The 22559-nt window shown below is 39.1% G+C and overlaps 1 long non-coding RNA gene across 1 annotated transcript; it reads left to right on the top strand.

Annotated features, from left to right (window-relative positions):
• The first annotated feature begins 21653 nt into the window (after positions 1-21653).
• Positions 21654-22167, top strand: LOC122321432 (uncharacterized). Its single transcript, XR_006246113.2, has 3 exons — positions 21654-21742; positions 21876-22029; positions 22112-22167. It is a non-coding gene; the product is annotated as an uncharacterized lncRNA (long non-coding RNA).
• The last annotated feature ends 392 nt before the right edge of the window (positions 22168-22559 follow it).

Here is a 22559-nt window from a genome sequence, read left to right as displayed (position 1 = left end):
TTCTTACAAGTCACCTCAATGTGTCACGTTGGCAAAAATAATTAAATATTTACGTTCATATTACATGTTGTTAAAAAAAATTAAAATAATATATAAGAATATTTTTGATTTATTATTATTATTGAATTAAATAAAACGTAACTTGTATGCAACAAAAAAATGCATAAATGAGCGGGAGGATAAGCTCATATTCGCTCTTGGGCGAATTCGCGCCGCTTCGTCACAATAGAATAGTTTTATTGCTGACTGAGTGAGGCATTGAGTAAAACGGATATGGTAAATGTGGTTGAATCGTCAACGTCCAGAATGCCAAAATTTCATTCGAGTACTCGAAACCATTACTTTTCTTTCACTTGTGGCAACCCCTTTCAGTTCTCGCTATCGACAAAACTCGATAACTCACGCGAGTATCGATATTACGGGAGTACATCTCCAGGAGACACACTCTCTCGTCAACAAGTTTCGTCAGCTTCGTCCGCCGCGACTGCAGAGTCTTTGCCGAATTTATCTCCCGATCATCTTTCTAGTTTTAATATAAGTATATAGTGAACAATAAATATAAGCAAAGCAAATTGGTGACCCCGACGTGATCACTATATACACGCGAGTACTGGTGCTTACAATGGCAAACAACGACGCCTCACAAGACGACGCCGAGGTTTTTCACGATACCGTTAGTCTCGGTGTTGACACAGTTATCAACCGGGTAGCTGTGAAAATACCGCCGTTTTGGCCCGAACATCCAGAATTATGGCTATCGCAAATCGAAGCCCAATTCGTTCTGGCGGGAATAACCTCGGACGAAACGAAATTTAACACAATCCTAGCGTCAATCGAAGCACCGGTGTTGGCCCGAATTGCCGACGCCATCGTCAACCAACCACGCACAGGCAAGTACGAAAATTTGAAATCGTGCATCCTGGAACGCTTCTGCGAAAGCGAACAAAAGAAAATCCAGAAGTTAATATCGGAGACCGACCTTGGTGACAAGCGCCCCACGCAACTGCTCAACGAGTTAAACGCACTCGCCGCAAACAAAGTCCAAGACTCTTTCTTGAAAGCACTGTGGCTGCAGCGCTTACCAACACAAGTGCAAGCGATCTTGCAAGCATCGGACGCCAGCCTAGCAAACTTAGCTAAGTTGGCAGATAAAGTGATGGAAGTCGGTGATTTTCATCAGGTACGCACCATCGACGCCAAGTCGGCGCCAACCAGCAGCGCCGTTTCCGACGATCGTCTAGACCGCATCGAACAACAAATCAACGCGCTCTTCAGAAACCGTTCTCGCAAGAACAGCTTACGAACGGATCGCAACAGCGACATAACCGGACCCATGTGTTGGTACCACAGCAAATTTGGTAACGCCGCCAAGAAATGTCGCCAACCATGCTCTTTTGCATCCGAACCAAAAAACTAAATCAATCTTCGGATTCGGCGGACAAATTCGAAGAAGACCACAACACAATTGCCCGCCTCGCCATCAACGACAATTTCTCCAAAACACAGTTTCTCATCGATACCGGCGCCGACATTTCAGTGATGCCACCCTGCAAAAACGCAAAAACTATGCACACTCCAAAGCTTCTTTTCGCCGCCAATGGCACGAAAATACAAACCTATGGAGAAAAACGCATAGCATTGTCACTGGGATTGCGACGAAACTTCGTGTGGACTTTCGTGATAGCTGACGTCAACTGCGCTATCATCGGATCCGACTTTCTTCAACATTTCGACTTACTCGTCGATATGAAACGACGCAAACTCATCGATCGGGCTACGCTGCTGGAATCAAAATGTCACGCGCCCCAACGTAAAATCAACGCGGTTTTATCCTACGACACGAGTAACCAATACGCTACATTGCTTCACGAATATCGCGATCTCGCAACGATCAACTCGAACCGGCTGCCAGCAACGTCCGAAGTAACGCACTTCATCTCGACCAACGGCCCGCCTACTCACGCCCGCGCCCGACGACTAGCGCCCGACAAACTCAAAGCTGCACAATCCGAGTTCTCCTACCTCATCGAGAAAGGAATATGCCGTCCCTCAAATAGCAACTGGTCCAGCCCTTTGCACCTGGTAAAGAAAGCAAATGGAGAGTGGCGTCCGTGCGGCGACTACCGAGCACTGAACAACGTAACAGTGCCGGATCGATATCCTATTCCGTACATACTGGATGTAACGAGCATCTTATACGGTAAGAAGATATTTTCGAAAATCGACCTGCAAAAAGCATATCACCAGATTCCTGTCGAACCACAAGATATTCCCAAAACAGCAATTATCACGCCTTTTGGGCTATTCGAATTCTTGTTCATGACGTTCGGTCTGCGCAACGCAGCGCAAACTTTTCAACGTCACATAAACAACGTCATACAAGGTCTCGACTTCGTTTTTGCTTACATCGACGACATTCTCATCGCTTCAGAATCCGAGGCGCAGCACGAGACGCACCTCCGCACAATCCTCGACCGCCTTCGGAAGGCACATCTCACCGTAAACTTTGAGAAGTGCCAATTCGGTAAGACACAACTTACATTCCTGGGACACGACATCAGTCAGCACGGCTTAAAACCATCCGAAGCCAAAGTGGAAGCCATACGGCATTTTAAAAAACCGCTTATCGCTAAAGATCTTAAAAAGTTTCTGGGTACGATTAATTTCTATAGGCCGTTTATCCCACGAGCAGCCGAGAACCAGCACATACTCCAGACGCTAATCCAAGGCAATAAAAAGAACGACAAAACCCCGATACTTTGGTCTACAGAAGCCGACTACGCATTCACCGCCTGCAAGAACGAGCTTGCAAACGCTACGTTGTTGAACTACATGGCACCAAACTCACAATTAACTCTAACCACCGACGCATCCGACGACGCTATGGGTGCCGTAGTACATCAGATCATCAACGGGCAGACACAACCACTGGGATTCTTCTCCAGGAAATTCACAACGACGCAAAAGAAGTACAGCACCTACGATAGAGAGTTGACTGCCATCTATCAGGCCATTTTGCACTTCAAGTACGCACTGGAGGGCAGGAATTTCGTAATTTTCACCGACCACAAGCCGCTTATGTACGCCTTCAATCAAAACAGCGAGAAAGCATCACCTCGACGCGCTCGACAACTGGATTTTATCAGCCAATTCAGCACCGATATCCGGCACATCTCTGGAGAAGAAAACAACGTGGCTGATCTTCTCTCACGCATAGATGCCATCAAACACATAAACTTCGACGAGATGGCACTGGAACAGGAAAACGATGCGGAACTACAATCGCTACTCAAGTCTGACGCCGAAAAACTCATATCACTAACAAAATTGCCGCTTGCAGGCTCAAACAAGCAATTGTACTGCCACGTCGCCAATAACAAAACACGTCCGTTTGTGCCCGGATGCCTAAGCCAAACCGTGGTTGAGGCCCTACATTCGCTGAGCCATCCGGGACTTAAGGCAACGTACAATTTGGTCGGCAAACACTACGTTTGGCCCCGCATGGCGAAGGATGTCGCGAGAATCGTACGCTCTTGAATACCGTGCCAGAAGGCCAAAATCCAACGTCACACCAAATCGCCACTAGGAGAGTACACCGCCAGCGACGCCCGTTTCGAACACATAAATATCGACATAGTCGGCCCGTTGCCTTCATCGAACGGATACCGATACTGCCTCACGTGTATCGATCGATTCTCAAGATGGCCCGCAGCAATTCCTTTAGTAGACATCACAGCACAATCTGTAGCCAACGCACTGATATCGGGCTGGTTTGCTCAGTACGGTATTCCTCTTCACATCACAACCGATCTGGGTCGACAATTCGAGTCTACATTATTCCAAGAGCTTTCCAAAATTTGTGGTTTTAAACATCTGCGGACGACGGCGTACCACCCACAAGCCAATGGCATGATCGAACGCTGGCACAGAACGTTAAAAGCTGCTTTAAAATGCGTCGATCCAATCAACTGGAGCAGTTCCCTGCATCTAATCCTACTCGGCCTACGCACAACAATCAAAAGCGACATCGGGCTGAGTCCTGCGGAAATGGTTTATGGCACCACACTACGGGTGCCAGGCGGATTTTTTGCACCGAGCATACAAAAACACACTGAGTCCGAGTTCACCGAGGCTCTTCAAAGAACCATGTCTCAACTGCCAACCACTAAGCCAGTGCACCATCATACACCGCAGGAATTTGTGCACCCGGACCTAAGCCTTTGTACCCACGTCTTCGTTCGAGTGGATCGAGTGAAAGCCCCGTTGGAAGCAAACTACGAGGGTCCTTTCGAAGTGGTAACAAAACACGACAAATATTTTACACTCAAGGGCCACACAAAGGACAACAAGGTTTCCATCGATCAACTTAAACCAGCTTACATCTTCAAAGACGTACCGCCTCCAACACAGGAGCAGACGACAGCGCCAACTGCTCAGACACTCGAGAAAGTGTCAAGATCAGGACGACAAATCAGATTCCCAGAAAAGTATCTCTCCCAACTGGAACTCTAGGAGGGGGGTACTGTGGCAACCCCTTTCAGTTCTCGCTATCGACAAAACTCGATAACTCACGCGAGTATCGATATTACGGGAGTACATCTCCAGGAGACACACTCTCTCGTCAACAAGTTTCGTCAGCTTCGTCCGCCGCGACTGCAGAGTCTTTGCCGAATTTATCTCCCGATCATCTTTCTAGTTTTAATATAAGTATATAGTGAACAATAAATATAAGCAAAGCAAACACTCATCCATTACGCTTTGGTTTTAATTTCACTTATTTCGCATACAACGAAAACAAGTCACTAATGCGCAATTCACTTTATTGAAACCGATTTGGCACGCCGAATATCAATTCAGGATTTTACTTAAATAACTCTTATACAGATATGCTTGTATGTACGCATATAAAAATATTAACAAGCATAAATAATTTGCTGTGCACACAAATGTATGCAGCGATAAACTTTCTGTTATCGCTTCTACCGTTGTCCGCTGCTGTATGTATGTATAATATATGCATTTGTTAGTCGCATATGTACATATATGCATTTGTTGGGCGCATTTGATTTCGCGAAGCCAATAATAAAACCAATAAATATTGAAAACTTTTATCGTTGTTGCCTATTTATTAAAAATACCCACGACCCTTGATTTACGTACGATCCACGATTAAAGAAGAAAATTAAATGTCAAAGTAAAAAGCATTCACCGGTTAGAGGAGTGTTTGGAAGTTGGGTTAGTTCCTCTAGTAAAGATTGAGCTAGAGTACAGGCTTAAGGCTATAAATACGACAATATTTAAAGCAAATGAGTTGCCGAGTTTAAAGAATTTGAGAATAAGACCTAGGAGAGGGTGATTTCATTATTAAATGCTTTCACTGTAGCTGAAGATTTTCTTCCAGCTACTGCAATCTCTACAGCCCCAGCTCGAGCTCGACTTCCCAGTATAACTTTTCTCCCTTCCTCTTAAGCGAACGGTCGTGTTTGTGCGCACTGCGTTTATGTTAAATATTGGTAAACCTGTGTTTACTTGCTTGAGAATCGAATTTTTTGAAAAACTTAAGTTTTAACTTAAATCGTATCGCTGCGCGTGTGCTGCGGTATATTTGGAGGCGAATTAATAATTTGTTTCAATTCAATTTCAAGCATAGCTCAGCTCTGCTTCTTCCCCGTCTTATCTCTTTATCTGCATTTTTCTTTTGCACTCCCCAAAGCTCCCGCTTCGGCTTCCTATTTGGCACAGTGGTTCATGGAACAGTGTTTTTTAAATTTTTTTAATATTATTTTTGTATTGTTAATTAATAATATGGAATTTAAACTGGTCTGTTCTATGAAGTCTTGTAACATCCCAGCCTAACATACATTGCTGGCTATGTAAAAACGTCGTACACGCCAAGTGTGCCGGGTTCACTGCCTCAGTCTCCGATGCCATTTCCTGTAGGTCTTGTTTACATTATTGTTGTGAAAATAGTCGTGCTGCTCAAGACAAAATGAGGTCGTTCAAGAGACATACTAAAAATGATTTAAAGAGTTGACAGCTGGTTTTCGAAAAGCCAATGACCAGTTCTGCGCGCATGACATTCAGTTTAGCGGCCTTCAGCTGCTAAATGAGTCCCCTAAGCGTAAGAAATTCGCTGTTTGTCAGCTGTTCGCAGGCCTCAGCCTGCTCAGCCGTTAATAACGCAGCCTCTCGTATCTCTGGCCACCTCAAGGGCTAGAACTGAGAACAATTCGCCGTCCGAATTTCTCCAGGAAAATGAGCAATTTTCTCTTATGTCCTCCGTGGTATCCCTTCAAGTGATACTACAGGTCCAAGTGAATGAAACCCCCGTCACAGTCACCCAAAAGGGTAGTCCAAAGTCCGGCGCCAAATAATGCTGCAAAACCATTACAGGTGATTTCTCCATCGAAACATATATTTGTTTCTCGGCTTGTCCCTGATACTTTAGAGATTAATATCTCGGCTTATATCAACGCTGAAACAAAAGCCGATATAAAGTTGGAGGACATAATTAAATATAAATATAATTATATAAACCGCACGTCTTCCGTCAAGATTCGTGTGCCCGCGCTGATGTTCAAGGCGACTTGTTCATCCAGTTTTTGGGCAGAGAACATTTTTGTCCAAGAAAATTACCGCAAAGAAAAAAGTTTTAAAACCAGTGAGAGTGAAACTTCCCCATATTAGAACGACTGACACACCTTCTTAGTCCACTAATCCATAAAACTAATTCCGTCACTTACCTATCAGAATACTAGAGGGAACGTAGCAAACTCCGTAAACTATATTCTGATAGTTCTCTCTTTGCAACAGAAACTCTTAACAGAAACTTGGGTAAAGCCGGAAATTTTTAGCTCCGAAGTTTTTCCAAGTAAGTATACCACTTTTAGACATGATCGATCTTTGCAAAAGGTCCTCATTTCGGTAGAGTCCCAACTTACTTCTGAAGAGGTGAAATCACAAGAGTTTGGTGACATAGAATTTATTTGCATTAAAATCATTTTGTCTGCTTTATACTGCTTTATGCATTGGATCTTTATACATTAAATGTTTATATATACCGCCTTCGTCTGAACCACCTACATAGTGGCATCATTTGTCCGCTATTTAATTCGTTTCTAAACTTATGACCGATCGTGACCAGCTTGAAGATTTGAGTGACTTTAATATCCCAGAATTAAAGTGATCTTATGTCGATAACTCACTATTTTTACTTATCACGCACCATGACTTCTCCGCGGGCATGTTTGACATATCCCTAGGTCAATTTTGTTAGAAATTTTAGAAATTCGTTAAGACGGCTTTTAGACTTATGTTGTGTAAATGATTTTGATTCTACCACTCCATCCAAAGCTATCCACTTTTAACCCCAGAGGATTCATATCCTATCGATACATCGATACATACATTGCCTATCGATACATATGATTGGTCCGATATTCTGGCATGCACCGATGTAAACGTCACCTTAGAAAAATTTTACCATACCTTAAATACATTTTTTAACTCATGTGTGTCATGGAAATATCCGTCCGCTTCAACAAATCCTCCTTGGCTTACAAGGTGTCTCACGAACTTAAATAATACTAAAAACAGGCTCTTATTTAAATATAAAATAACCTATAGTAGTATACATTTTTCAAGATATATACTAGCTCGGTCAAATTTTACCGTGCACAATGCTGAATGTTGTAGGTTTTATATTCGCTGCTGTCAGATACGATTTACTCAGGATCGGAAGCAGTTTATAACTTTGTAAACATTAAACGTAAACATGTATCTTTTCCATCTGTTACCTCTGATCAGGCTATTGCCAGTCTAATCGCAGTATTTTTTCAAGCAACTTATTCTTCGCCTAAAACGACAGATTAGCCTTACGCATACAACATTCAATCAGAAAATCTTATTTTCTGTCAGTTTTTTCCCGGGATTACCTTATTATCTGTTCTTCTAAGGGTCAAACCCGTTTATTCGCCAGGCCTCGATGGAGTACCAAGCTGTGTGCTAAAATACTGCTACAGGGCTCTGTGCAAACCTCTTCATAGATTTTCAACTTATCTTTGGAAACCTCGAATTTTCTCCCTAAATTGTCGGAAATTCCAAAATTATTTGAAAAATTAATTACTCTTCATTTGCAACACCTTTGCTCTTCGATCATCTCTCCATGTAGATGGCTCATCATGACCTCCTGTGTCATAGATGGCTTTTGAAAGGGTTTTCAAACTTATGTTATTTAAACAGACCGTAGCAAAGCTTTTGATTTGCTTTTGAGCAGTAAAACCCTCATTCTTGTTGAATAAACTGAATATGCTGTGTTTTTCTACAGACCGCCTAACGTGGATCTCCAGCTACTTAAATGAAAGAACACAAAGAGTCTAATTTATAAATATACATTTCCGCTTGGTCCGTGCTACATCTGGCGTACCTCAAGGAAGTCATCTTGGCCCGTTACTGTTCACTCTTTTATTAATGCTAATGATAACGGGACAAAAAAAAGTGTTTTTGAAGATTTTTTTGTGGAGAAAACTTCTGATTATTTTTGAATAGTTTTGTTATCATATTATTTAGCGACATTTCAAATATGTTTTTGAATTTCTAGACAACAAAATCAAAGAAGTTGCAGCCACTTGAAGTAGGCACTCAACAGAATTGCGCACTTTGCGGTGTCCCGGATATAAGATCGTAGAATCATCTGAAACACATGGGATAAAAAAAAATTAGTTCTTTAAAAGTATATCTCCCAGCCAACGTTGCCCTTTTAAAAGAAAATATTTTTATCATGTTTTCAACGGTCAGTGAAGGTAAAAGTACGTTTTTAGCTATAAAATCGAATAGAAGCAAAAAATAAATCAAATGTGACCGTTGGTTAGGAATCAATTCTATGTTGCACAAGTATGCAAAATTTCAAAACGATCGGTGCATAACTTTTTGAGTGATCGTGGACACCGACTTTAAAAAGGGTCTTCAAGAAAAATGCGTTCAATGTTTTGGGCTACTACCTGCTCGACACGCTCAACGGTTTTCAAAGGGGCTCGGTGTTTGACTCGGTGTCATATCTCAGTAAGTTTAACTCCGAATGAGCTGACATTTTGGGACAACATTCTTCAATAGTTGTACATTCGGTTTAAAAAAAATCATTTAAAATAAAATGTATCCCATACCTCCCCTTAACGAACTCTCTAGTTCTTATGTATGCAGATACAAGCTTTGTCTTCGGTACAAATCCATGTCTGCGCAATACAATCTTCAGTCCGATCTTGAAAACTTTCAAAAATGGTGTTTAGCAAATGATTTAATACTTAATGGATCTAAATGCAAGCTTATGTCTTTTTATCGTTTCTGCCCTCTGCAGGCTATGCATTCTCTCTATGGGATTGCCTTCGAGAAATTAATTATTACTCTAATTACTCTAAACTTAAATTTTCCGACCACATTTCCACAATGGTTAATAAGGCTAAAGGTATCCTTGGTTTCATTAAAAGGTGGGCAAAGGAATTTACCAACCCTTTTAGGGTCTTATGTGCGAACTACAATGGTCTCTACTCTATAACATCTCTTTCCTGTCCTTCAAATTTAAAGTATAGAATTTTAAATTTCTTTACTAACTACTCCTAGCTCAATAAATTTCAAATAGCTTAATATATACTAATTTATTGTTACTCGAGCGCCCCTCGGTCGTCTGGGCCTTAAGCTTTATGCTGAATACAGGAATGCCAGCTTATGCTCTAATTGATGCACAAGCCATCTCCAAAATTCATACAGAGCGCGAAAAAAAATAACAAAGTGAAAAAATGGCGTTGCCAAAATTCAGTGGAAACTATTCGGAGTTTACAAATTTTATAAGTCTCTTCGAGACATTAGTAAACAAAGATGTGAACGCTCCTGTTATCGAACAATTAAATCAATTGCCTCTCTAGTGAAGCCTTAGAAACAATCGAGGCATTCTAAGTCAGCGAAAGTAATTATAATAAAGCTATCGCTAGTCTAAAAAGAGTTTACGATAACAAATGTCTCATCTTTGCGAACCAAATATGAACATTATTCAGCATTTTGAAAGTTTCCCAGAGTCTACGTTGTCGTTGAGAGGCCTCATTGACTGTTACAAACTGTTACAAAATTACAAACTCGATGATTATATATTTAATTTTGAGTAGAGTGGATCCAGTGACAAGACAAAAAATTGGAAGAATCACTAGATTATGAAAAATTGCCGCTGTGGTCCGATTTAAAAAAAAAATATTAAATCGTAGGTACCAGCACCTGTACGCTGAAGATACTGGTAAGCCAAAATTTGAAAAAACTGGATTGAGCAAGCAATAGAAGTTCGTTGGCTTGCTCCGCTTCCAACAAACAAGCTTGCAGTTATTGTTACAAGACCATTGTCTTGCCCAGTGTAGTCCATTCGCTCGCCTTGCTAGAATGCAACGCATTGAGTTTTTAAGGTTAGCCTCTCTGTGTATAGATTGTCTGCGAAAAGGTCATACGCTTGCAAAGTAAAATTTAACTACATGTCAAATTTGTGCATGATCGCACCACAAACTTCTGTACCGATTTACTGTGTACCGAAAATAACTTATCGTTACCACTACCGAATGAAAATCCTGCTCCAGCTCTAAATCTTGATGGTCATTCTACGTCACATGCTTTGCATGCGTCCTCCCTAGAAACGGTTTTGTAAGCGAAGTGGATCGAAAGGATTAAAAATTGCGAGCACATATTGACCCGAGCATGAATTGACTCTGGGTCACAAGTGAACTTCATTAGTGAAGATCTTGCTCAACGCTTACAGATCTGTAGGAACAAATCGTGTATCATCTTGCTTGGAATTGGTCAAGCTAATTCACAGGTTAAGAAAAAGATACACACTGTGGTGAAATCATGAATTTATGGTAGTTCGTTTCCGTTCAACTTTTGGATTTTAAGAACAATTTTGGGTTATCACCCTGACCAGTCTGTAAACATGGAAAATTAGGACCCACCAAACAACTTACCTTTAGCAGACCCAAATTTTTATAAACCCCAGCGGATAGACATGTTAAATGGAGCTGAGTCATTTTTCGAACTGTTGCCCGTTGGGCAAACAAAACAAGGGCCTAACCATCCCATTCTCCAATAAACTCTCTTGGATGGATAGTATAGGGAAAATATAAGGCTAATTCCTCAACTCCTCAACAGCCTGTCTCTAGACCAAATTGTCAAGAAAGATTAATTGATTCGGTAGATAACAGTTTGAAAAAATTCTGGTCGTTGGAAGAAATACAACTTTAAACAAGCTTTTGTCACCTGAACAAGAGTTATGTGAGGAACATTATCAGAAAAATACAGTTTTACTGCATTTAGGTCGATTCGAAATCAGACTTCCATTTAAATCGGATCCAAGTTCGAAGTAGCCCATCGCCGTTTTTTGTCGCTCGAGAGAGATGTTACCGGGTGCTGGTTGCATTGAGGAGCTAAAGACATTTAAGTCTGAAGTAACTCAGGTCCTTTAAAACGCTGGGTTCGAATTGAGCAAGTTGTTTTCAAACCCTCCTGAAGGTACTGCATCCGAAATCATAGTTAAGCAACCAATAACACTGTTGAACTCAGAATTGACTAAAGTGTTATGAATCGTTTGGGTTCCTAAAGAAGATATATTTACATTGGAATTTGATGTTTCAGTCATGGGTCAAAAGGCGACTAAGCGGAACATTCTTTCGATGACATTGTATCTCTTTGATCCCCTTGGCTATATTCGAATATTCGTTACGAATCTGCAGAAGGTATTCAAGTTTCGATGTTGACTGCAAAGTCTAAAGGAGCCCCGCTCAAGAAAAAAACGTTCCTTCGTCTTGAGTTGTGTGCCGCTCACCTTCTCGCAGATCTCTGCCACAAGATAAAGCCTCTAATCAAAGTTCCGATTGAAGGAACGGCATTGCCAAAATTCAGTGTAAACTATTCGGAGTTTACAAATTTTATAAGCCTCTTCGAGACATTAGTAAACAAAGATGTGTTTGTATAATTACAGCGAAAGTAATTATAATAAAGCTATCGCTAGACTAAAAAGAGTTTACGATAACAAATGTCTCATCTTTGCGAACCAAATATGAACATTATTCAGCATTTTGAAAGTTTCCCAGAGTCTACGTCGTCGTTGAGAGGCCTCATTGACTGAGTGTCATCGATTTACGCGTCATTGTTTTCCTTAGGAGATAACACTAAAATTGCAAACTCAATGATTATATATTTAATTTTGAGTAGAGTGGATCCAGTGACAAGACAAAAAAATTGGAAGAATCACTAGATTATGAAAAATTGCCGCTATGGTCCGATTTCAAAAAAATATTAAATCGTAGGTAGCAGCACCTGTACGCTGAAGAGACTGGTAAGCAAAAATAGGAAAAAACTGGGTTGAGCAAGCAACACAATAGAAGTTCGTTGGCTTGCTCCGCTTCCAACAAACAAGCTTGCAGTTAGCGTTACAAGACCATTGTCTTGCCCAGTGTAGTCCATTCGCTCGCCTTGCTAGAATGCAACGCATTGAGTTTTTAAGGTTAGCCTCTCTGTGTATAGATTGTCTGCGAAAAGGTCATACGCTTGCAAAGTAAAATTTAACTACATGTCAAATTTGTGCATGATCGCACCACAAACTTCTGTACCGATTTACTGTGTACCGAAAATAACATCGTTACCACTACCGAATGAAAATCCTGCTCCAGCTCTAAATCTTGATGGTCATTCTACGTCACATGCTTTGCATGCGTCCTCCCTAGAAACGGTTTTGTAAGCGAAGTGGATCGAAAGGATTAAAAATTGCGAGCACATATTGACCCGAGCATGAATTGACTCTGGGTCACAAGTGAACTTCATTAGTGAAGATCTTGCTCAACGCTTACAGATCTGTAGGAACAAATCGTGTATCATCTTGCTTGGAATTGGTCAAGCTAATTCACAGGTTAAGAAAAAGATACACACTGTGGTGAAATCAAGAATTTATGGTAGTTCGTTTCCGTTCAACTTTTGGATTTTAAGAACAAGTTTGGGTTATCACCCTGACCAGTCTGTGAACATGGAAAATTAGGACCTACCAAACAACTTACCTTTAGCAGACCCATATTTTTATAAACCCCAGCGGATAGACATGTTAAATGGAGCTGAGTCATTTTTCGAACTGTTGCCCGTTGGGCAAACAAAACAAGGGCCTAACCATCCCATTCTCCAATAAACTCTCTTGGATGGATAGTATAGGGAAAATATAAGGCTAATTCCTCAACTCCTCAACAGCCTGTCTCTAGACCAAATTGTCAAGAAAGATTAATTGATTCGGTAGATAACAGTTTGAAAAAATTCTGGTCGTTGGAAGAAATACAACTTTAAACAAGCTTTTGTCACCTGAACAAGAGTTATGTGAGGAACATTATCAGAAAAATACAATTGTACTGCATTTAGGTCGATTCGAAATCAGACTTCCATTTAAATCGGATCCAAGTTCGAAGTAGTCCATCGCCGTTTTTTGTCGCTCGAGAGAGATGTTACCGGGTGCTGGTTGCATTGAGGAGCTAAAGACATTTAAGTCTGAAGTAACTCAGGTCCTTTAAAACGCTGGGTTCGAATTGAGCAAGTTGTTTTCAAACCCTCCTGAAGGTACTGCACCCGAAATCATAGTTAAGCAACCAATAACACTGTTGAACTCAGAATTGACTAAAGTGTTATGAATCGTTTGGGTTCCTAAAGAAGATATATTTACATTGGAATTTGATGTTTCAATCATGGGTCAAAAGGCGACTAAGCGGAACATTCTTTCGATGACATTGTATCTCTTTGATCCCCTTGGCTATATTCGAATATTCGTTACGAATCTGCAGAAGGTATTCAAGTTTCGATGTTGACTGCAAAGTCTAAAGGAGCCCCGCTCAAGAAAAAAACGTTCCTTCGTCTTGAGTTGTGTGCCGCTCACCTTCTCGCAGATCTCTGCCACAAGATAAAGCCTCTAATCAAAGTTCCGATTGAAGGAACGGCATTGCCAAAATTCAGTGGAAACTATTCGGAGTTTACAAATTTTATAAGCCTCTTCGAGACATTAGTAAACAAAGATGTGTTTGTATAATTACAGCGAAAGTAATTATAATAAAGCTATCGCTAGACTAAAAAGAGTTTACGATAACAAATGTCTCATCTTTGCGAACCAAATATGAATATTATTCAGCATTTTGAAAGTTTCCCAGAGTCTACGTCGTCGTTGAGAGGCCTCATTGACTGAGTGTCATCGATTTACGGGTCATTGTTTTCCTTAGGAGATAACACTAAAATTGCAAACTCAATGATTATATATTTAATTTTGAGTAAAGTGGATCCAGTGACAAGACAAAAAAATTGGAAGAATCACTAGATTATGAAAAATTGCCGCTATGGTCCGATTTCAAAAAAATATTAAATCGTAGGTAGCAGCACCTGTACGCTGAAGAGACTGGTAAGCAAAAATAGGAAAAAACTGGGTTGAGCAAGCAACACAATAGAAGTTCGTTGGCTTGCTCCGCTTCCAACAAACAAGCTTGCAGTTAGCGTTACAAGACCATTGTCTTGCCCAGTGTAGTCCATTCGCTCGCCTTGCTAGAATGCAACGCATTGAGTTTTTAAGGTTAGCCTCTCTGTGTATAGATTGTCTGCGAAAAGGTCATACGCTTGCAAAGTAAAATTTAACTACATGTCAAATTTGTGCATGATCGCACCACAAACTTCTGTACCGATTTACTGTGTACCGAAAATAACATCGTTACCACTACCGAATGAAAATCCTGCTCCAGCTCTAAATCTTGATGGTCATTCTACGTCACATGCTTTGCATGCGTCCTCCCTAGAAACGGTTTTGTAAGCGAAGTGGATCGAAAGGATTAAAAATTGCGAGCACATATTGACCCGAGCATGAATTGACTCTGGGTCACAAGTGCACGGTTAAGGCTTAGCACGGTTAAGCCAATAAAACCTTCGGACTCAGAACAGTGCACTATCCTCGACGCCCAACGAACCTTTTTAAAAGGTCGCAAACTACTACTAAATAAACTAAACTACTACTGAATAAACTTTCGCCCAACGAACCTTTTTAAAAGGTCGGAAACTACTACTAAATAAACTGCCCTGGACGCAAAAAAAAAAAATAAGGCCATGTAGGACTTAAAGGGTGGCCTACCAAGAATTTTGAATGTCGTATCAATATGTCCTATCAAAAAATCAACAACACATATGGGGAATGGGCGGAGAGCACGAATTCTATCTAAAGGTAAACCTCCCATAACTTAAGTCATAAGACGAGGCTTGCATTTAGAGCACCATATGCATGAATGTACTATCTGCCTGCAGTCTTCCAGCGCAGTTACAATCCACATGCGCTGTCACAAAAGACTTACAAGTGTTCGTGGACCCATATGAAAATTCGACTGCAAGTATCGGACGTAGCTCTGAACAAATTGAGAGCGTTTTATCAACAATACTGGAAAATTGGCATCGTACGATATAGAAGCATTAGCTAGTTGCCCCCCGATCAGCAACAACAAAAAGTATAGCCCAGCCTGTTATTCATGCATTCCTGAAAAAGGGATTTACCTTTTTTAGACTAGAGCCAACAATTAAATTTTTCGGGTCTTTTCTATTTCTTCTTGATACTCGTGCCCTTGGGCTATTTCGACTATTTGGACTATTTTTTTAAAGGCTTCATTACATTCGACCGGTGAGGGAACAATATCAGAATTCACAACAAATCTCTTTGATTTCCTTATAAAGCGGAACATATAAACGAACACTCACAGAAGTTTTAAGTGAGAGAAAAATTCTTCTATCACTTTTAATAAATATAAGGTATAGACGATTGCGTTTAATCTGACCGCATTGTTTTTTAACCGGGGGCTCATCGTCCACTTATCTTCCGGTTCCTTTAAAAACGATAGAACCGAAAACCAGATCGATTTTACAGTCTCCTTAAGTCTCCAAATCTGGACAATATATATGCCGGATTCTGTTAAGTTGATACATGCCGCCATGTGCTATCATCTGACAACTCTTGAATTTTAGCAACTCTATTCGATACGAACGATGACAACGACGATGGATGGGAACGAATCCAATGAAGAGTAACTTTTGAATCCGACCAAAATACACTTCCTTCAATTGGAACTTTGATTAGAGGCTTTATCTTGTGGCAGAGATCTGCGAGAAGGTGAGCGGCACACAACTCAAGACGAAGGAACGTTTTTTTCTTGAGCGGGGCTCCTTTAGACTTTGCAGTCAACAACGAAACTTGAATACCTCCTGCAGATTCGTAACGAATATAGACCATAAAGTCTCATCGATGCGTCAGAAAAGGCATAAATTTAAACAGGTGACATCGGCTCGGTAAACACAAAACTTGGCATTGAAATTTCCTCTAATTGCGACAAGGCAATTTGTATTTTGTTCCACGCTGTTTCCAAGGGCAGTGGAATTGACTCATCCCAATCTAGCTTATTTAGCCAAAGATCCTGCAATAGGATCTTTCCTTGTATAAGTATGGGGCTTAATAAGCCAAGGGGATCAAAGAGATACAATGTCATCGAAAGAATGTTCCGCTTAGTCGCCTTTTGACCCATGACTGAAACATCAAATTCCAATGTAAATATATCTTCTTTAGGAACCCAAACGATTCATAACACTTTAGTCAATTCTGAGTTCAACAGTGTTATTGGTTGCTTAACTATGATTTCGGGTGCAGTACCTTCAGGAGGGTTTGAAAACAACTTGCTCAATTCGAACCCAGCGTTTTAAAGGACCTGAGTTACTTCAGACTTAAATGTCTTTAGCTCCTCAATGCAACCAGCACCCGGTAACATCTCTCTCGAGCGACAAAAAACGGCGATTGGCTACTTCGAACTTGGATCCGATTTAAATGGAAGTCTGATTTCGAATCGACCTAAATGCAGTACAACTGTATTTTTCTGATAATGTTCCTCACATAACTCTTGTTCAGGTGACAAAAGCTTGTTTAAAGTTTTATTTCTTCCAACGACCAGAATTTTTTCAAACTGTTATCTATCGAATCAAGTAATCTTTCTTGACAATTTGGTCTAGAGACAGGCTGTTGAGGAGTTGAGGAATTAGCCTTATATTTTCCCGATACTATCCATCCAAGAGAGTTTATTGGAGAATGGGATGGTTAGGACCTTGTTTTGTTTGCGCAACGGACAACAGTTCGAAAAATGACTCAGCTCCATTTAACATGTCTATCCGCTGGGGTTTATAAAAATATGGGTCTGCTAAAGGTAAGTTGTTTGGTAGGTCCTAATTTTCCATGTTCACAGACTGGTCAGGGTGATAACCCAAACTTGTTCTTAAAATCCAAAAGTTGAACGAAAACGAACTACCATAAGTTCTTGACTTCACCACAGTGTGTATCTTTTTCTTAACCTGTGAATTAGCTTGACCAATTCCAAGCAAGTTGATACACGATGAGCAAGATCTTCACTAATGAAGTTCATTTGTGACCAGAGTCAATTCATGCTCGGGTCAATATGTGCTCGCCATTTTTAATCCTTTCGATCGACTTCGCTTACAAAACCCTTTCTAGGGAGGACGCATGCAAAGCATGTGACGTAGAATGACCATCAAGATTTAGAGCTGGAGCAGGATTTTCATTCGGTAGTGGTAACGATAAGTTATTTTCGGTACACAGTAAATCGGTACAGAAGTTTGTGGTGCGATCTTGCACAAATTTGACATGTAGTCAAATTTTACTTTGCAAGCGTATGACCTTTTCGCAGACAATCTATACACAGAGAGGCTAACCTTAAAAACTCAATGCGTTGCATTCTAGCAAGGCGAGCGAATGGACTACACTGGGCAAGACAATGGTCTTGTAACGATAACTGCAAGCTTGTTTGTTGGAAGCGGAGCAAGCCAACGAACTTCTATTGTGTTGCTTGCTCAACCCAGTTTTTTCCTATTTTTGCTTACCAGTCTCTTCAGCGTACAGGTGCTGCTACCTACGATTTAATATTTTTTTGAAATCGGACCATAGCGGCAATTTTTCATAATCTAGTGATTCTTCCAATTTTTTTGTCTTGTCACTGGATCCACTTTACTCAAAATTAAATATATAATCATCGAGTTTGCAATTTTAGTTTTATCTCCTAAGGAAAACAATGACCCGTAAATCGATGACACTCAGTCAATGAGGCCTCTCAACGACGACGTAGACTCTGGGAAACTTTCAAAATGCTGAATAATGTTCATATTTGGTTCGCAAAGATGAGACATTTGTTATCGTAAACTCTTTTTAGTCTAGCGATAGCTTTATTATAATTACTTTCGCTGTAATTATACAAACACATCTTTGTTTACTAATGTCTCGAAGAGGCTTATAAAATTTGTAAACTCCGAATAGTTTCCACTGAATTTTGGCAATGCCGTACTGGGAAGTCGAGCTCGAGCTGGGGCTGCAGACATTGCAGTAGCTGGAAGGGAATCTTTCTACAGTAAAGGCATTTAATAATGAAATCACCCTTGCCTAGGTCTTTATCTCAAATTCTTCCAACTCGCCTTCAAATTCATCTGCCCCACCTTATTGCTCCATCTGGTCTTTCAACTCATTTGGTTTAAAGTTTGACGTATTTATAGCCTTAATGAGACATTCTTTCTAGCCCTAACTCGGTCTTTACTAGAGGAACTGACCCAGCTTCCAAACCTTCCTCTAACCGGTGAATGCTTTTTACTTTGACATTGAATTTTCTTCTTTAATCGTGGGTCGTACATAAATCAAGGGTCGTGGGTATTTTAATAAACAGACAACAACGATAAGTTTTAAAATTTATTAATTATATATATTTATAAAATTTATTATTTTTTTTTTTAATAAAATTTATTATTTTTATTTTTGAATAAAATTTATTGTTTTGATTTTTAAATAAAATGTATTATTATTATTTTTAAATAAAATTTTTTATTTTATTTTATTAATTAGTTACAAATAAAAATTTTTAATAATATAAAATATTTTTTGTATTATAACAGCTCTGCAGAACTGGAGGTGTCGATTGGCCATGGGTAAGTGCTTACCTCGCCGATCACTACATGGGTACTTACTAGATTAACCCTATAGTAATCGAACGTCGAACCACCTAGTCGATTCGATTTTGCGATTAGCCTTGGGTAAGTGCTTACCTCGTCGATCACTACATGGGTACTTACTAGATTAACCCTATAGTAATCGAACGTCGAACTAGGTAAGTGCTTACCTCGTCGATCACTACATGGGTACTTACTAGATTAACCCTATAGTAATCGAACGTCGAACCACCCAGTTTATAAATATATGCTCATTAAAGCATAAGTACAAAATTACTTTTGTTCGCTTTTGTTTTTGTTATTTCTTGGAAAGAGTATACACAAGATTAAAGACAAAACTTTGATGATGCTTTACATCGCTGTTTGTTTACGCGTCTTCGGTGCAATGCTTAGAAAAACAATTGTGCAGGAAGAACAGTTTGTTTTATTTTGTTCCACTCTTTCGCTTAAACGCAGCTGTGTTTGCTGGCTGACGAAATTTTTGCAAGCATTTGAGTTAAGAAGTCAAAGCGGATCAATCGATTATTAGGTGAGTGACTTAAAAAATAATATATGCTTGGAATATAAGATATGTTTGTTATTTTTTTCTATGTGTACTAATGTGTAAATATTAAATAAACAATAAAAGTACGGCAGTAACAATAATGTATAGTGAACGACATAGAAGAAGGCTTAAGCAGCAGCAAAAAGAAAAATATAAAGGAAGGTTAACTTCCACAGTGGAGAACGAAAATGTGCCCAAAGAAGTGGAAATTATTAGAGAAAATTTACAATATGTAAATAATGACAGTGAAGCTAATTTTTTTGGGGAAATAATTTATGAAGACAATATTGACAATGAACTAAAGACGAAAAGAAACGACGGTAACAATAACTTAAATGACGATCTTAAAAAACGGTTTCTAAAACATAGGCCAACGCGTGACTGTGCAATTGATTTAGTTCGAATACTAAAAAAAAAATAGTTTAGATGTCGGATCATTTTACAAATACAGTGCGCCTAAAAAAGCTAAAATAATGCAAATGAGTAGTGGCCGTTATTTGCAAATTGGCATTAAAACTCAGATTGTTAAGCTTTTGAATTTAATTAACTTTACTGACGACATAACTATTGACATAAACATTGATGGAATTCCTCTATTCAAAAGTTCAAATTCTCAACTATGGCCAATTTTGATAAAAGTGGCAAATATTAAAATTCTCCTATTTTCCCTGTTGGAATATTTTTGGGAAAATGTAAGCCCAATAATCTGGACGAATTTTAAAGCCATTTTACTTGTGAGCTAAAAGATCTTCTTCAAAATGCAATTGACACAGACGAAAGAAATATAAAATTAAAATTAAGGACTATTGTTTGTGATGCCCCAGCTAGGGCTTACATCATACATCTTCGCATAGATGTTCAAAATGCATAATAGTCGGAAAAAAATAAATAATGTTTTAACATACACAACAAAGAGTGAAGACTTAATAATCGACGAAGACTTCAAAAGTAGGAAATATTCCGATCATCACTTAAAACAATATTTGACAAAAATGACACCCCTTGAAACCGTGAATGTAAAAATGGTTTTCCAAATTCCACTATACTGCATGAATTTATTTGACTTAGGAGTCCTGCGTAAATTTCTTGTTCGATTGATGACAAATAAGACTTATAATAAATTGACGAACGACAAGAAATCTAAAATATCTCAAAAATTAATTGACATACGCAAAAATATGCCTAAAGAATTCGCAAGAAAGCCAAGACCCTTAAGTGAACTATACAACTGGAAAGCAACGGAATTTAGACAATTTTTGCTGTATACGGAACCTATTTGTTTCAAATTTTCCAATTATATTTGGAGAAAATAGTGTTTCATATAACATACATAGCTTACTAAATGTTAAAGAAACAGTGGAACAGGTTGGTGATCCAGTTAAAGGCTCTGCTTATGCTCTAGAAAATTATTTGCAACATTTAAAAAATTTTGTCAGAAAGCCAACAAACATTTTAGAGCAAATTCACCGGAGAATTGACGAAGAACAGAATTTACCTATTCAAAAGACATTAGAGACCGAAAAAAGAAAAAATTTAATAGTATTTAAAGGAAGCACATTAATCCAAAAGGAACCAAACAATTATTGTTACATCGAAGGGGACATTTCTATTAGAATAGAATCAATTATGGAAGATACATTTAGAGGTGGACGATTCACGAATGTGCGGAATTTTTATACGGAGCTTATAAGATCCTCTGACTTGGGTATTTACGTAGTAGATGCGGAGCCCTTATCTTCTGAAGAAATTTTTGAATTAAACAAGTTGATTTGTAAAGCAGTCGCAATACCATATTTAAAGGATATGATTATGATGCCATTTCTTCACCATATTGATGATTGAGGATATTGTCGTACTTTTATCTGTTTAACCCTAAATTATGTCATATATATTATATAAAAGCCCCAAGAATCAACAAACGAGACGATGTCGGTCAGCCCAGCCAGAAAAATTCAGCGATTGGAGTTTCTAAACACTGGTAAGTTTAAAAAAAAATATATGACAGCTGTAGCAAATAAATTATTTATTAAAACTGTTGTTTTTCAGATAAGAAATGGTGCAAATGTGGAGAGACTATTGAACGCCTTGAAAGGATTATTTCGGATCTCACCGAACAAGTTTTTTCCTCTCGAGGTGAGTGTCTAAGTTATTTTAAAATTAGGGCAAATTGAATTTGTTTTTTTATTTGCAGTCGAAACAAAAGAGGCTCTCTACATATGAGTACATAAAAAATTTTCTTTTAGTTAAATATCTATTTCTTTCACAGATCAATGCAATTAAAAATTTAATATTAAATGGCGGAATATTAAAAAACTAAAAAAATATTTTAGCCAATGAAGTGGTCTTGGCGTATAATGTGGATGGGGTTCAGGGGAAAGCTGCCCTAAGAAAAGAAGACAATTTCTTTGGCGTTATGATCGGTGAGTATTTTAAAAGATAATTATTTAATAATCATTATTCACTTCAGTCTATTAAAACTTGTTTAATCCTTTTTATTTCTAGATTCAATAACTGCAGTCGGCGGTATTGGCCCAGCTGAGCAACAATTAAGAAAGGCCCTGCAGCTTCAAAAAAAAAGATATTTCAAAAACTCAAGCAGCTTAAAAGTAATAAAAGAATATACCCCGTTATAATACATAAAAATTTAAACTAAATAAAAACTGTAATTGCAATTGTACATGTTTTTTAATTTAAAATGGCAGGCCCGTCCATGGGGTTAAATGTAAGTACTAACTTCACCGACCTCTCCATGGTGTCCAATGTAAGTACTTACTTCACCGACCTCTCCATGGGGTCCGATGTAAGCACTTCTTTTACCGACCCTTCAATGGGGTCCGATGTAAGCACTTCTTTTACCGACCCTTCAATGGGGTCCAATGTAAGCACTTCTTTTACCGACCCTTCAATGGGGTCCGATGTAAGCACTTATTTTACCGGCCGTTCCATGGGG

The sequence above is a fragment of the Drosophila bipectinata genome, chromosome XR (genome assembly GCF_030179905.1).
Source record: "Drosophila bipectinata strain 14024-0381.07 chromosome XR, DbipHiC1v2, whole genome shotgun sequence".
Classification (NCBI taxonomy): domain Eukaryota; kingdom Metazoa; phylum Arthropoda; class Insecta; order Diptera; family Drosophilidae; genus Drosophila; species Drosophila bipectinata.
The sequence above is the reverse complement of the archived record's forward strand: the minus strand, read 5'-3'. Positions and strand labels throughout refer to the sequence as shown.